This window comes from Peromyscus eremicus, chromosome 2 (assembly GCF_949786415.1).
Source record: "Peromyscus eremicus chromosome 2, PerEre_H2_v1, whole genome shotgun sequence".
NCBI lineage: Eukaryota > Metazoa > Chordata > Mammalia > Rodentia > Cricetidae > Peromyscus > Peromyscus eremicus.
In genome coordinates this window covers 31345862-31360861 of record NC_081417.1, presented here as the reverse complement: position 1 = coordinate 31360861, position 15000 = coordinate 31345862, and the positions used below count along the sequence as shown (strand labels likewise).

General features: G+C 35.5%; 1 protein-coding gene and 1 long non-coding RNA gene across 3 annotated transcripts in view; one reads left to right on the top strand and one right to left on the bottom strand.

The window, feature by feature from the left end:
* The window catches only part of Zfhx4 (zinc finger homeobox 4), a 160170-nt gene that overhangs the window by 77748 nt on the left and 67422 nt on the right, over positions 1-15000 (top strand). The window lies entirely within an intron of this gene.
* Positions 14104-15000, bottom strand: part of LOC131903410 (uncharacterized) — an 11419-nt gene continuing 10522 nt past the window's right edge. The window contains exon 3 of the long non-coding RNA XR_009377510.1: positions 14104-14179. This is a non-coding gene — a long non-coding RNA (uncharacterized LOC131903410). The remainder of the gene's footprint in view (positions 14180-15000) is intronic.

Below are 15000 nucleotides of genomic sequence, written 5' to 3'. Positions count from 1 at the left end.
AGCAATATCAGGCGACTTCTAATGAAGACTATTGACACTGCTGACATTTGGCTTAACGTACTGCCAAAAAGGAAATTAAAAAGTACAAGCCATTATCCTAAAGACCATCTGTTTATGAAAATAGTTAATTTTACATCACTTTGTTAAGCATAGAAATGACCCCTGGGTGAAAGCCTGAGTATGCCTCTCGAATGATCTCAGCAGTTTCATTACTTGTTAAAATGACCCTTTATCTTTTTCAAGGGCGTTATTGACATTAATTAGTCAACTTTAATGCTCTGAACATCCCAGGCACTAGAGTTCAAGATATTCTTCAATGCCAGGCATTCTTCTACATCTTTCCTTTTACATACATCTTGTTAAAACAGGCACAAATGGCATTAGAGGAACACAGGAAGATGTCTTCCCGCCTTTATCAGTAGTGTTGCCCAATGGAAGGGCTTCTCATTGTGAACGCAATTTTGTAATGGCCTTCTTTTGCTTTTTTGTTTTGTTTTTAAATTAATTTAAATTTACTTTGTGTGCATTGCTGTGAGGGTGTCAGATTCTCTGAAACTAGAGTTACAGACATTTGTGAACTGCCATGTGTGTGCTGGGAATTGAACCGGGGTCCTCTGGAAAAGCAGTCAGTGCTCTCAGCTGCTGAGCTATTGTCTAGCCCAGGACATCTCTTTCAAGAACTTACATAAGTAACAACATAAATTTCAGAGAGATAATTATTGCTAAGAACATAATTTTTACCAGAGTCATCTTCTGCAGAGTTCTAGAAAGTGAGAAAGGTAGACTTTTATCAAAGGCATGTTTTAATGAAAGCTCATCTGACTTTGGAAAAGAGCAACTCTTGATGTGTTGTTTCATGACACATTTAAACTCTGTCTTGGTCCTTTATGTTTCTCCTGAATGATGGAGCATCAGGACATTAACACTGACTTTGATCCTAAAATCACAATGCTAGCCATTTACAATATCTGCTAGGAGGATAACAGATCCCAAGATTTTCTTTTTTATAACAGTGATTTATTTATATTTCTCTTCATTCAGAGCTAACATGAAAGGTTTGTTCACCATATTCTTGTGTAATATTCATATTCTATGAATACTTTAAATGAATTATAGTATCTTTTACTGTAAAAACAAAAATAACATACTTCAAACCTACTGTAAAATACCCAACATTGAAAAGAACATTTAGTTACTAATGAAAGCAAGATATTGCCCTGAAATAAAATGGGCTTTACAATTTTGTAACATTTTAAAAGAAAATAAACAACAACTTCTCTGACACAACTGTCATGAGGTTTCCAGTTCTCAATATGAATCTACACATAAAAAAAACATTTTGAAATTCTCAAAATCAGCATCTGTGTATTCCCATTTTTATAATTATTATATGCACATCTCATGTGCTGCTATCCACAGGCAGAATTATTCCTTAGCAATTCCCTATTGTCCTTGAAGATAGTGTATAGAAGATGAAATAATAAAATTGTGGGAACCAAGCTTCTAAACACATCAATCTCTTATTCATATAATATTCACGTTATTATTCCTCCTGTAGCTGCTTTTTATAGAATCTTTCTTCATTAAATTTCTTGTTTGACAAATGGGACTAGATTATAGTCATAGCTGTGTAAGCCATTTGATATATTGCTGTTGGGTTGATATTTTAAAACAATTCTAGCAATATTGAGGGTTCTTAGTATTATTATTTTTAGATATCATAAAATAAGGCTATCTTTAGCCATTTCTTTCCATTTCTGTTATCTAATTTTTACCAGGTTTATACGAGTTATTGACAGTAAATATAAAAAATGAACGTTGATATGCTATCAATATTAATGTAGATGTCAAACTAACACCAGTCCCTAATATATGTAAGAGCAAGTATTTTTTACCTTGATACAGAAAGGCAGTCGTGTGTGAGATTTAATATACATCCTAATCTGTCTTGTCACTGGTCTAGCCATGCTGATGTGCTAATGCACAGGCCACCATTTTCTTTTTCTCCTCACACAATGGAATACATTCATGAATGACAGTCCACAGCTCTACTCTGTAATTATTTTGAGGACAGTTAGAATATACAACAGATCACTGCTGGGTGACTGTTAGAGTTAAAGTCTAGGACTTATTTAAACACCTGAGCAGCCTGTAATTAGCCAAACAACCAACCTTCAAAAATTGATTCTTATGCATATTGAGAGTTTTTCCTCAAAAAATGTTAAGTGAATATTTTATGTATTAATAGAATAAAACACTAGAATAGCTTTAGTTTCTGCTTTCCAGCCTATCAGAATTTTAATATAATGTAGCAATAAATATTCTAATTATGCTACCTTGATGTGTTTACTTAGTCTGTGATGGTAGATCATTTCTATAGCAAAACTCAACAAATTAAAAAGTGAAGTAACCAAACCATAGTTGATATTAATCTGTCCTCTTTAGTTCTAATAAATTTAGTGTTCAACTTTAATACTGCCTTTTAATACAGGAACAATCTGATCAAACATGAATATCCTGTTAGTCCAAACTAACAGAATTTTTAAAACATCATGACAAAAACAATTGAAATTTTCTTTACAGAAATTTGTAAGGGAAGTTGTTTCTTTTCAGAGTAATTTTCTATAATGAAGACTATTGGAATATTTATGAGGCACTGCCATATTGAGTCAAATGAATTTTATTTATATGAATAACAAGAACATAGTTGACAGGTCTGTATATTAGTGAGAATTATTTGTAGTAATCTAGATATTTTGTAAATATTTTTTCTATAGAATCTATACTAGCATTATTTCCCATGAGCATCCAATATAAACTTAAAAAAATGTGAAAATACTACCATAGAAAAAATCCTAACAAGGTCAACAGATGTGGAGAAGTGAGGCATTTGTTCAAGAGTTTAGACTAAGGTGTCGTGGTTTTCTCAATTAGGTAGATATTTCTGAGGCAAGCGAATGTTTGTCTTGCATGTTCTCTACTGTCTCTATATGTATTCCTTTGTACTAAACTCATTATATATTGTGGAAGTATCCATGCAGATTTTGATTGAGTCTGAATTGACTCCCCAAGGATAATAACAGAAGCAGATGTTTGTTTGCTTTGGATTTCCTAAATCATTCTGAAATCCTGATACTCACTTGATTTTTCTGCTGCAGATGAAGAAATAAAGGCTTGGAAAGATTTCTGTTTATAGACTTATAGAGTTCTTTCATCCCAGGAATGAAACTAAGATTTGAAAATCAGTGTGACCATAGAACACACACCTTTAACTGTATTCTAGACATTAATAATCTACAGGGGGAAAGGAGATATTTTGAAACTAAACTATATATATGAGAAATGTTTTCACAATAATCCTTGCCATTGGGCCGTTGGGCATCAGCAACAAAATTCTGTTTGGCATTCTCTTTTCTCACTATGATGTTCACCAGAGAAAGCTACAAGCATCATCTAGAACAGGTAAATGTGGAACATGTGACAGGAAGTCAGACATTGGTCACCACAAAGTTACTATTGAAGCAGTACATATAAAGACTTGGTGTGAGATACTTACAAACAGGGAATGAAGCAATGTGATGTTACAAATAAGTATATCAAATATGTGAAATTTTTATAAGCATCGCTATTTTAGTAATTATGAGCTTTAGAACTCATAATGTATATTAGGCTTTGTTTTAGTTACCCCTGAAAACTAATTTGTATAAATAAGAAATATGTAAGATATATTATCCCAGCTAAATGATGTGGGGATAAAACCCAAAGCCTTGAACGTCCAAGGACAAGCACTCTAACACTGAACTATATGCCTGAGTTCCCAGTGCATTTTTTATGTAAGATATAATAAAGTTTTATTTATGTATACAGTGTTCTATCTGCATGCATGCCTGCACGCCAGAAGAGGGCACCAGATCACATTATAGATGGTTGTGAGCCACCATGTGGTTGCTGGGAATTGAACTCAGGACCTCTGGAAGAACAGGCAGTGCTCTTAACCTCTGAGCCATCTCTCCAGCTCCATAATAAAGTTTTAATTCATGATATGGTAATTAAATCATTGATACAAAATTCAGCATAATCTTCCCAGAGATGGAACTTCTGTCATGGATCAGGATCTCTAACTTGGAAGTCAGAAACCCCTGGCAGAGAAGCACATAGTTCAGCACACTTTTTGGTTTAGAAGGTTCAGGACAGTGTTGACCATGATGGAGGAAAGCTCAAGGCATGAGAGTTATTGGCAGCCACGAGTCATAGCGTGTCTGCTTGCCATGTTCTGGAAAAATCCAGTGACCATGTTTTGTTTGTTTGTTTTTTGTTTTTACTGTAAGTCAAATCTGTCAACTTAGGGTTATATGTATCTTTTCTTGTAAATACTGTCATCACTATATATAAATGAATATTATATATCCCATCTTTTAACTATTTTTAATTCAGCAAAGATTAAAATGACTTTTTATTGGCCTACTATTGGATTGAATCCAACCCTAAAACTGTCTTTGCATTTCAGTTTAAGTTTTAAGGGTGACAGATGTATGACTGTAATCAAGTGTTATAAAATGAACTAAAAACCAAGTGATGGGCCCCTAGACAGAGTGGCTTTTGCTAAATCTGATGCAAAATAGAGAGCAGCATCATGTGAGAACTTGCAGTGTGGGCAAGATTTAAGCATCAGGAGGAGAAAGTGGTTAGGTCATGACCCTCAGGACAGCCTTAAGCATGGTAAGCAAAGGCTTTGGGCTTGAAAACCACAGGGAGTGCTGGAGGGGGTGGTAGTTCAGTTTAGAGAAAACACAGGGTGCATGATTAGGAAGCAAGAGTGGAAGCATGAAGTAGGCCGAGGAAAAGGCCATTAATGGTTAACAGTGATGATGATCATAGCAGACCTTCACTAAAAAACTGTGTGGAAGTCACCATTTTAAGTACCCTCGGCACATATGCTTTCTTAGTCTTCCATTAATGGTGAACAGCTGGTACTGTCATGCTCCCCATTTCAAAATGAGGAAATTGAGAGTTCTTTCAGGATAAATGACTTGCCTGAGAATTTACACAAGTTGTAGCTCTCAAGATCATCGAAGACCAAGAAGTTTGGAGTATTCTCAGGAAGCAATCATGTTAGAGTAGGAAATGCCATAGTCGATCCTGGTTGGGAAATCATTTTTTTTTTTTAATTCTTTAACTTCATTCTCAAATTGAACTGAGGCTCATGATCTTCTAGTATTGTTCACTGTGTTGTTCATGTTTTATAAACACAATTATTATTATCTTTACCGTCTTTCTACTCTTCTTCCTCTCTTCTCTTCTATGTCTTTTATAGACCATTGTTCTCTTCCCCCACCCCCAAAACTGTGTTGACATATCTTCTTCATCAGTGATCTTCCATGGCACCTCCTGCATCATACAGTTTGATACTCAATTAAATATTGAATTTTATTCTTTGATTATTAATGTTTCTGCTCCAGTCTTGCATCTTGGCTCTTGATTTTGATTACCTTGTTTTTTTATGGTTTTATTTTTCATGTGTGTCCTGTTCCTTCTAATGTAACTTCTATACATCTCAGTTTGCAGCAGTGAGTCTAGGTGAGCATTTACAGCTCTGGATTCGATTTGGTTTAGTAGATATTATACACTGCAATGCCACCTTCAGATATTTGGAGACATGAAAGCTTTTTACTTAGAAGCTGAAATTCTCCAAAATCAGTGCTGGTTGCTGTCATTTATAATATATATTATATGCTAATATAATATAACAATATCAAATAATCTTATTTCATGATAAAGAGCCAATTTTTTAGTTATTTGTATGTAAAGGAAAAAATATTCAAAATGAGGGCCTAAGGTCGAGACCATAAAGTGAACTGTGTAACTTGATCATTATTATTGTGCTATGTGCTCTTTTATGAGATTTATCAGATTATGCTAGCATGCTGTCCACATTTGCTTGATGATTAAATTGAATACTCCAATAAAATAATTCATGAAAACATTTATTTCACACCAGTGTATTATTTTGCTTTCTGGAAAGTTTACAGCCAGAGTATTTATGTGTCATTATGTGTATAGACAAAGAAATCAGCTGGCTTGCTAGTAAGTGACTTCTATTATGGCCTGGCTGTTGGCTAAACTAACTGATCGTAGAAGTCCTCAAAAGAGCAATCAAGCGTTTTGGCCTAAATCCACTCTTGGATGAGTAGGAATTAATATCAAAGAGTGCATCAACAGACTGTTTTGACTGTCTACAAGATGGTAAATAAACGTTTTGGCTAAATTCCGTCTTTTGATTATAACATAATAGTGCAATTTGAAACAAACATTTATATGAAGTGCTCTAATGAGGAATCATAGAGCAAAATTACCATGGATAACGAGTGAGCCTTTAGATTCTGTGCTATGCAAAAAATAGTATTTTGTCAGGAAATAAACAAATGAATATTATGGTAAGCAATTCTTTTTAGCTTTCTACATTAATAAAAATAACAAAATGGCAACAGAATCTCATTTTTGCTTTATGCTATGAAGACAGTACATTTAGCATTTAACCAGTTTAAATTGATTTATTCAGTCAAAGTGAGCATTCAGGATCAGCACAGATCATGGTTCATAAGTATCTAGTTTACTCATCTCAGTTAATCAAATTAGTTAGGTAATTACCAAATCTCCACTTCAATTTGTGGATTTGAGATCTGAATTATCTTGATTTGTTTGTCAGGGTTTTCAAAGTTTAATTTCTGTGCTATTAATGGAACTGGAAAATAGCATCATATTATTAAAAGAATAATAGTCAGTTCTAGTAGTATCATTTTAGCTTATTATATAATATGTAAATATAATGTATATTCACAGAAAAGTTATTTTTCAACTTTTATACTCACCAGCATCTATTGTGACATTAGTTTTCTGTGCAAATACATATTAGAATTCAACTTATAATGATCCATATTGACTTGATTTTGCTTTAGATTTAATTTCATGTGGCATACCAACAACTCCTAAAACATCCCTTCCTTATTACTTTATAATTTATTTCAAAATCCAAGAGTTATTTGATTGATACTTATCTATACTTGCATCTTAGGGCACTGGGTAAAATTGTTCTACACATCTGGCTATATTTTAATAAATTATTTCTATATTATTAAGTGGTCTAGGAAGTATACTTTAAAATTGTTCAGGACTTCTAAAATTAACAATAATAATAACTTGTTTATCTCTTACCTCATGAAGATTGTGATAGACGCTGTTACACCACAGTCATATTTCATTGGCTGTTATTGTATCATTTTTTCATTAAATAATCTAACAAAATGACATATTTGAGAAACAATGAGCTAGATTTTCCTAGCCAACATGGTTCCTACATACTTGTTATCAAGTACGACAACAAGAAATTATTATTAAAAGAATATTATTAAAAACTTAACAGACCACATTTCACAATAAACTGATATGTAAGAAAAATGAGTTGTCACTCAGATGTATCACATATTCATATTAAGGATATATTAGCATAAAATAAAACTGATAATAAGACCTGAAATTATTAATTTAATGAAACAATGTTTAATTCTCTGGTATTGCATCAATAAGTAATCCCTGCCAAAGACATGAATGCTGTATGGTTCTAGGCTTGCCAATGCAATGGTAGCAGGTATCTTTTTTTTGTTTGTCATATTCTGAGGAGGAGGTGGTGTAGAAGATACCTCTGTAACGTTCAGCACCATAATCCCCAGGTTGGAAATCTTTAGTTCCAGAAGCTTGCTTCTGTCTGGATTCCAAAGACTCAGATCTGAGCTTCTACCCAGCCTGACTTGCGCACAGACGAGGACGGATGACCCATCCTCCTTGGTTGAGTAATAGCAGCTCAACTAGAAAAGAATTTTTAAAGAGGCTGAGAGGCAACTACCATTCAAAGTATTAAAAACAAAACAAAACTTTTGTTAGGCTGTTTCTTGCAGGAATTGATATGAAAACAATTTTGATAAGTTCTTTTGCTTGATATTTTATTTTGAATTACTAAAACAAAGAAAATTTAGAAAAGGATGAGTAAAACTTTGGGTTTAAAATAACCCCCCCAAGTTTCCCCTTTTTTTTCCTTGGGCAAAATAAGTCTTTTTCTTGGTATCCAATCAAGTATTTTTCAATCAACAAGTTAGTGGGGTTTTCATGTTTTTTGTTTTGTTTTTGTTTTTCTGAATTCCAAGGGTTGTGAGTTGTTACCCACTTCGTAAACGTTCTCTCTCTCTCTCTCTCTCTCTCTCTCTCTCTCTCTCTCTCTCTCTCTCTCTCTCTCATCTATCTATCTTTTGAGACATGTTATCTAGCACTGTAGGCCTGGTCTCAGGTACCTTGACCACTTTTGCTTATAAAAGCCTCCTTATCTGTTTCCAAGGCACATATTGGATGGATATGTACATTTTGGGGGATGGTAAAGCACTCTAACTTTTTTCTATTTTAAAGTAGAAGATTTGCTATGTTTTTTAAATTTATTTTTATTTTATGTACCGTGGTGTTTTGCCTGCCTGTATGTCTAGATGAGGTGTTGGATCTTCTGGAACTGGAGTTACAGAAGTTGTGAGCTGCCATGTGGGTACTGAGAATTGAACCTGGGTCTTCTGGAAGAGCAGCCAGTGCTCTTAACCACAGAGTCAACTCTGCAGCCCTGATTTCTTATGTTTTAAAGTAGGAAGCTGTTTACATAATTAGAGATATTCATTTGCAGTTTGACAGTGTGTTTAAAAATGGTATGAACACCAATGCTATAGAATAAATTTGAGGGTATAGGTTTTTATGTCCACGTTACGTTTTAGTGTTGGAATGTTTTATTTATTTATTTATTTATTTATTTATTTATTTATTTATTTATTTATCTATCTATCTATCTATTTATTTATTTATTTTGTTTTTTTGTGACAGGGTTTCTCTGTGTAGCTTTGCGCCTTTCCTGGAACTCACTTGGTAGCCCAGGCTGGCCTCGAACTCACAGAGATCCGTCTGCCTCTGCCTCCCGAGTGCTGGGATTAAAGGCATGCGCCACCACCTCCCGGCTAGAATGTTTTATTCTTTGTAGTAAATTCTGAACTTAGATTAAGAAAGAAAAATCATTCTGGTATGAGAGTACTTAGGAAACAGAAAGTTAATCTTGCACTTGCATGTCACTTAGAGGAAACAGTGCAGCTTCTCAGGGGTTCCATGTCTTTATCTGTAATATGAATACTGTGGGATAAATTGCCTCTAATGTCTATAGTTCTATTCTATGATTAGTATATATATTTCTTATATACAGCAATGTACAAGTTTTAGTGTATATTAAACTTGCATACTCTATTATGAAAAAAATGTTCTTTTATGCAGACTGAATACCAGTGAATTAATATATAATATTATGTATGAATATGCATTATGACTTTAATAAACAGCTTTTTTGGGGGGGGGTTTGAGACAGGGTTTCTTTGTGTGGTTTTGGTGCCTGTCCTGGATCTCGCTCTGTAGACCAGGTTGGCCTTGAACTCACAGAGATCTGCCTGACTCTGCCTCCAGAGTGCTGGGATTAAAGGCGTGTGCCACCGTAGCCCGGCTGATAAACTGCTTTTGATTATATAATCCTGAAACTAAAAAATCCCTGCAGATATAATTTTTAAACTTGAAACTTAGTTTTTTCAAGGGACTTTGGGACTTGGATACAAAGGAGTGGTTAACATCCATTTGATTTTTGTAAAGTTTGTAATCAAAGCATACAAAACCCAGTGCTTAAAAACTTAAAAAATCAGAACTCTGATTCATCCTTAGCTGTTGTAGTATGAAAAATGATTCTGGAGTATAACAGCAACAAGATCTCTGAGGGCCATGCAGTGTTCATACACAGCCTGGAGATTCAACACTGAGATGTGGCGAGAGCCAGTCAAGCCAGTTGAAATAATCAAGCAAGAAACAGATCTGTGCTGACAGGTCTCACAATTGTCAAGTAACTAGTACAGGTGTCAATTAAAACTAACTGACAATAAATCCTGGGTTTTCCTTTGAATATTATTTGGGTTTCTCAAGCTCTGTGCCTCAAGGGGCAAAGAAAAATGACTCCAAGATTAATTACCACAATGGCTTATTCCCATTAAGAAAAGTTCTTTATCCTGAATTTATTATTTGTGTTCCTATTAATACAGTCACTAAAACCGTTGTGGTGTAATAATTCTAGAAGACCACTGGGCAAGAGTAATGCTTTTGGCTAAAAGGAGATCTAGAATTGGGCCCTGGTGTATACAGATGCTGCTGCGCAGTTAGTTTGTAGGGAGCTGTTTATCCCAGGGACTGCCTGATGTAGATCTTGCCTCCATGGCATCTTAGGATCACCAAAGTCGTAAAAAGGTGCCCAGGGCTCCCTTGTCCACTGGTTCTTCAACACAGTAACTAATTGCAGGTAAACTTAGCTGCAGAGTGACATTTCTCCCAGCTCCTCCATCTGCTCTTTCTTGACACCCCTGCCATTAACTGTCATTTTCCTTTAAATATACGGTGGATCTGAAAGGCCAGCTCTACATCACATCACTTCAGATTAGGGGCAGTTCCTTTGAGTGGAGCACTGTTTAGGCGTCAGAAAGAAGTCACCGACCTCTCTGGAACCATGTTGCCGTGGGGCCTTAATTAGCACTGACTCCAGCCATTGCTGAGGAGCTCACAAAGAACACACATCATTTCTCTACTTAGGAAGTTAGTGTCTGACCTAATAACTTGTCCAAACTTGCAGGACACTGTAACCGCATTGATAACGATGAGTATCGCTGGGCCCTTCACCTCCTGTGAAGCCCAGAATGATGGGGAAGTATGTTAACTCTCAAGGAATGGAGAATTTTCTCTGCCTGTAATTAGGGGTGAAGTAGTGATGCGGAGGAATGGAAGACAATCATTGGACACGGAAATACAGATTTTTGTCAAATATATACTCTTAAAATTCAAGCCAATCTTTATCTGAACTATATGCACTTGAAATATTTTAAACGAGGTATACCTATGTACTTGATGATTTATCAAATACCACTTCGAGATGATTTTCTTGTGGCAAGAATACTTTTTAAAACTGCAATGAAGTACATCAGCATTACAAATTCCTATTTAATTTCAAGTTATAAACGAAGTGGAGACTTCTGTGCAAATGCATATCTTTAGAAAGAAACTCACTTAAAAACACATTGATTGGTTTTTAGCCTCTATAATCCTCATAGGTGAATTTTGAGGGGCAGGTATATTGGCTCCTGTGAAAATAATTACACTTTGCCTCCTTTCTAAGGATCGGCAATCTTTAACATGGTTGGATTTGATGTAAGTGTCCGCCAAGGTGGACTCATTTAAGACAAGCTGTTTTCGTCAAAGACAATGAAAAAAGTCTATATTTCCATTGTGTTCTTTTTATAGACTTTCCTTTCTCGTTCTTTTCATTCCTGTGTGTGTGTGTGTGTGTGTGTGTGTGTGTGTGTGTGTGTGTGTAACCCAGTAAATACAGTGGTCAGTAGTGAGATCATTATTGAAAGCCTAATAAAGCACTAAATATGAAGAAAACAAAAATGATACTTAAGAGTGCCTACGATTATTTTGATTAGGAAGGCTCGTTCGATGTCACTGTTGAAGTAATTAATGCACTCCACTTCCAATTGATTCTCTTAAGCAGGAAAACCTGACCTGATGCACGCTGGGTCCTTCTCTTCTGAGTCAGGAACCCAAACAGCATTTTAAGTGTTTTAATGGAACTGTTTTCTGTGGTAGTGTGCCACTCTTGCTATTAAAAGTACAACATTTCGTAGCTTTCCGATTTTGTTATAAATGTGTTCCTGCACTGTATTTGGCACAGCAAGACCCCCAACCTAAGAATCTGTGTTAAATGAAATCATTTCAAAGTTGGAAATACTGTTGAACTGATGCCGCTCAAATGGTCAGTGTTTTCTGAAGTCGTAGGAATATGTGATTTCTTACTTCTCAGCTGTAGGTTGTAAAGTGGGTATTGTTGTGCAGGCACATCTGTCCCATAGCTTGCTATCATAAGAGGCTCCTCATGCTTTTATCAAGTAAGAAGAAACTTGCAGAGACAGAATTCATGAAAGGGTGTTTTGGCGAGTTCTCCAATGTTTTTAGTTTTCTTCTGAGTCATGAACTCTCCAATGATGGTTACAAATTTTGGCACTGAAAATATGTGGCCAATAATAGAATGAATACAATCAAGTCTATGCTATGACATTAAAATCACACTGGAACAGTATTAAATGCAGCCCATAATTGTTCCCGCTTTTCATTATTACCACTCTCCAATTTTTTTTAAGAGCCAAAAAAGATTATTTGTACCTTGGTAGTTTTATTTAAAGATAAATATTATGTTTTATAATACACTTTATGCGATTGGGTGTGTAGCAAAAACATTTTGTAATTTCTTCAGCTCTAATTAAAATAGAATATAGTGAAAAACACTACTGGCTTTTCATTCTTTATCCTTAGCGGAGGTAAAGCTTTTCAATGGCTGAGACACAGCTCTGTGGACATGACCACGGTTCACTGTCTCTGCTAGGCTGCCAGCCCCCTAACAGAGGTTTGAGTATGAAGTAGCATCCTCCACCATCTCTTGAAGTCCTCAGGAAAATTGAAGCCAAGGTATATTCAGCTGCTTCCCCCCCCCCCCCCCCCCGGTAAGAACACTAGTAAAGGAACGACAAATGATTAGCTAAAAACAAGTACAAGTCTGAGTTTAGAACGTAAAGCCTTCCTTGTATTTGATGATAGGAAAAGGAAAAAAGTTACTATGGAAAAGAACATTAGCTGCATTGATTTTACATTTTTGTGATCTGTATAACAAAATAAATTCAGATATTTAAGTGAAAGCCCTCCAGCTTGCTTAACCTTTGCTGGTTTGGGAAGTTAAAGGCTTATTATAGTTCTACTTTCAGGTAAAATCACCAATACCTATTGCAAGTACCTTTGTTAAAAATCAGAAAGCCAGCTGTTTCCACATAGGTATTGAAACGTTTAGTGAAGTAGGAGGTACAATGATTGTGATAGAAAAACAAAGGTCTGGGAAGATCTTAAAGCAAGCAAGAAATATGATTGTATAGGAAACATATTTAGAAATGATGATCTTGAAGCTTTCAAAGGCTGGGGACCCAAAATTTAAACTAACAGTAGGGTAGGCCAGCACATCTGGGGACAGCATATATTGCATAATAATGCTAATCGTATCAAAAGATGGAAGCTTGACAGAAATGACATCACTTTAGCATAGATAAGGCAGCTAATCACTACACATTATTATAATAATCATATCACTTTAGTAGTAGAGAAATAGTATCTAATGGCTGTACACTGGAGAGTGATGACATCAGTAGACATAAAGATATGAAATAGAACTGAATATGATTTCTTAGTATAGCATAGCTTCAGGAAGTTTCTTTTTAGAGAAATAATAGTGTAACGTGTGTTTTGGCTCCCCTATCATAGAGAAAAATTGTTAGGGATGACTCTTTGGTGTTCTTGAAGTTCATGCCAAGATGTGTCTTGTAGGCTTCACCAACATAATAGCCACTTTTGTCTAGGCCATGGCCTGGTGAGAAAGAGCAATAGTCTGGGAAAGCAAGTGCACAGCTCTTCAGTGGTTGATGATGCCTGGAAGAATGGGAACTAGCTGCTATTGCCTAAACAATTTACCATAGAGAGTGTTGATTGCCAGAACCCCAAGTAGGTCTGAAAACTTCAAGTGACTAATTTCTTACTTGTAACAAAATGAAAGTGTTAGTGCTGCCTTTCCTGACAATGTTGTTATAACTGGTTGGAAAGACGTGTTTCAATACTGTATAAAACATGATAAATATAGTTTTTTTTTATTTTCCATTTCCTGATTCCTCATCCTTCTCATCTTATGATTACCTACCTTGGTTTACTGAGCAATTTCTAACAAAGGCTAACAGTTCTCAGACACAAGCAGTGCGTGATGGTGTACTGATAACATAGGAAGGAAAGATTGTGCCTCCTCTAATTTAGAGTACCTGTGCCTGGGTGCTCTTGACTAACAGCCACTAGAAACCAGTGCAACCAGAGCACCTCTGATGCCAAGAGACCCATGATCACTGTTGTATATTCACTCCATCTGTGTCTTCTGAGCATGGCTCAGCCTAGGAGCAGGAGCAATGGTTTTCTAGTTTCCTCGGGTCTGCAACTTAAAAAAGAAAAAAGAAAGAAAGAAAGAAAGAAAGAAAGAAAGAAAGAAAGAAAGAAAGAAAGAAAGAAAGAAAGGAAGGAAGGAAGGAAGGAAGGAAGGAAGAAAGAAAGAAAGAAAGAAAGAAAGAAAGAAAGAAAGAAAGAAAGAAAGAAAAAGAAAGAAAGTTCACCATGGGTATAAATACGTGGATTTGGACATGACTTTTTCTACAGATGTTATAATTTCTTTAGAATATTACTGGTCTTTGTGATATTGGGTCGATTATAGGTATGCCAATCTGGAAGGAGATTGAATGTTTGTAAGTATAAGATCATGGCATAAGCAACCTAGAGATTGGAAAATCAGAGTGCATGTGTTTAAGTCCTATCCAGTGAGTGCTTGGGCTGGAAAAGCTGGCTTACCTTATGGTTCTATAAAGGGCAACTAAACAACTCCCATTTTTATCATAATTTCAGTATTTGCTGTTGTCTATGAGTAATATATTTTCTACAAACTACAGATTGGTTTTAAAAAACATCCAGTTTTAAGCAATATTCAGTGACCCTTCTTCCTTACTTTAATCAACTTGTTCTGCTGAACAAGGCATAGAATTGATAGCTGCTATTGATTGGATGTAGCATTACCTAATCTTCACTAAATGTAGGAAGCTTTTCAGATTCAGAAAGGTGGCAAAAAATGTCTAGTAATGATACTGCTGGGAATTCAAGCTCAATACTGTGGTCAGTGGGAAAGGGATGTGACTGGGAGAGGTATTTTATTACAAGCCTGTTGGTTTTACTAAACATTTGACCTGGTGTAATGTGTGAAGTTTTGGAGTG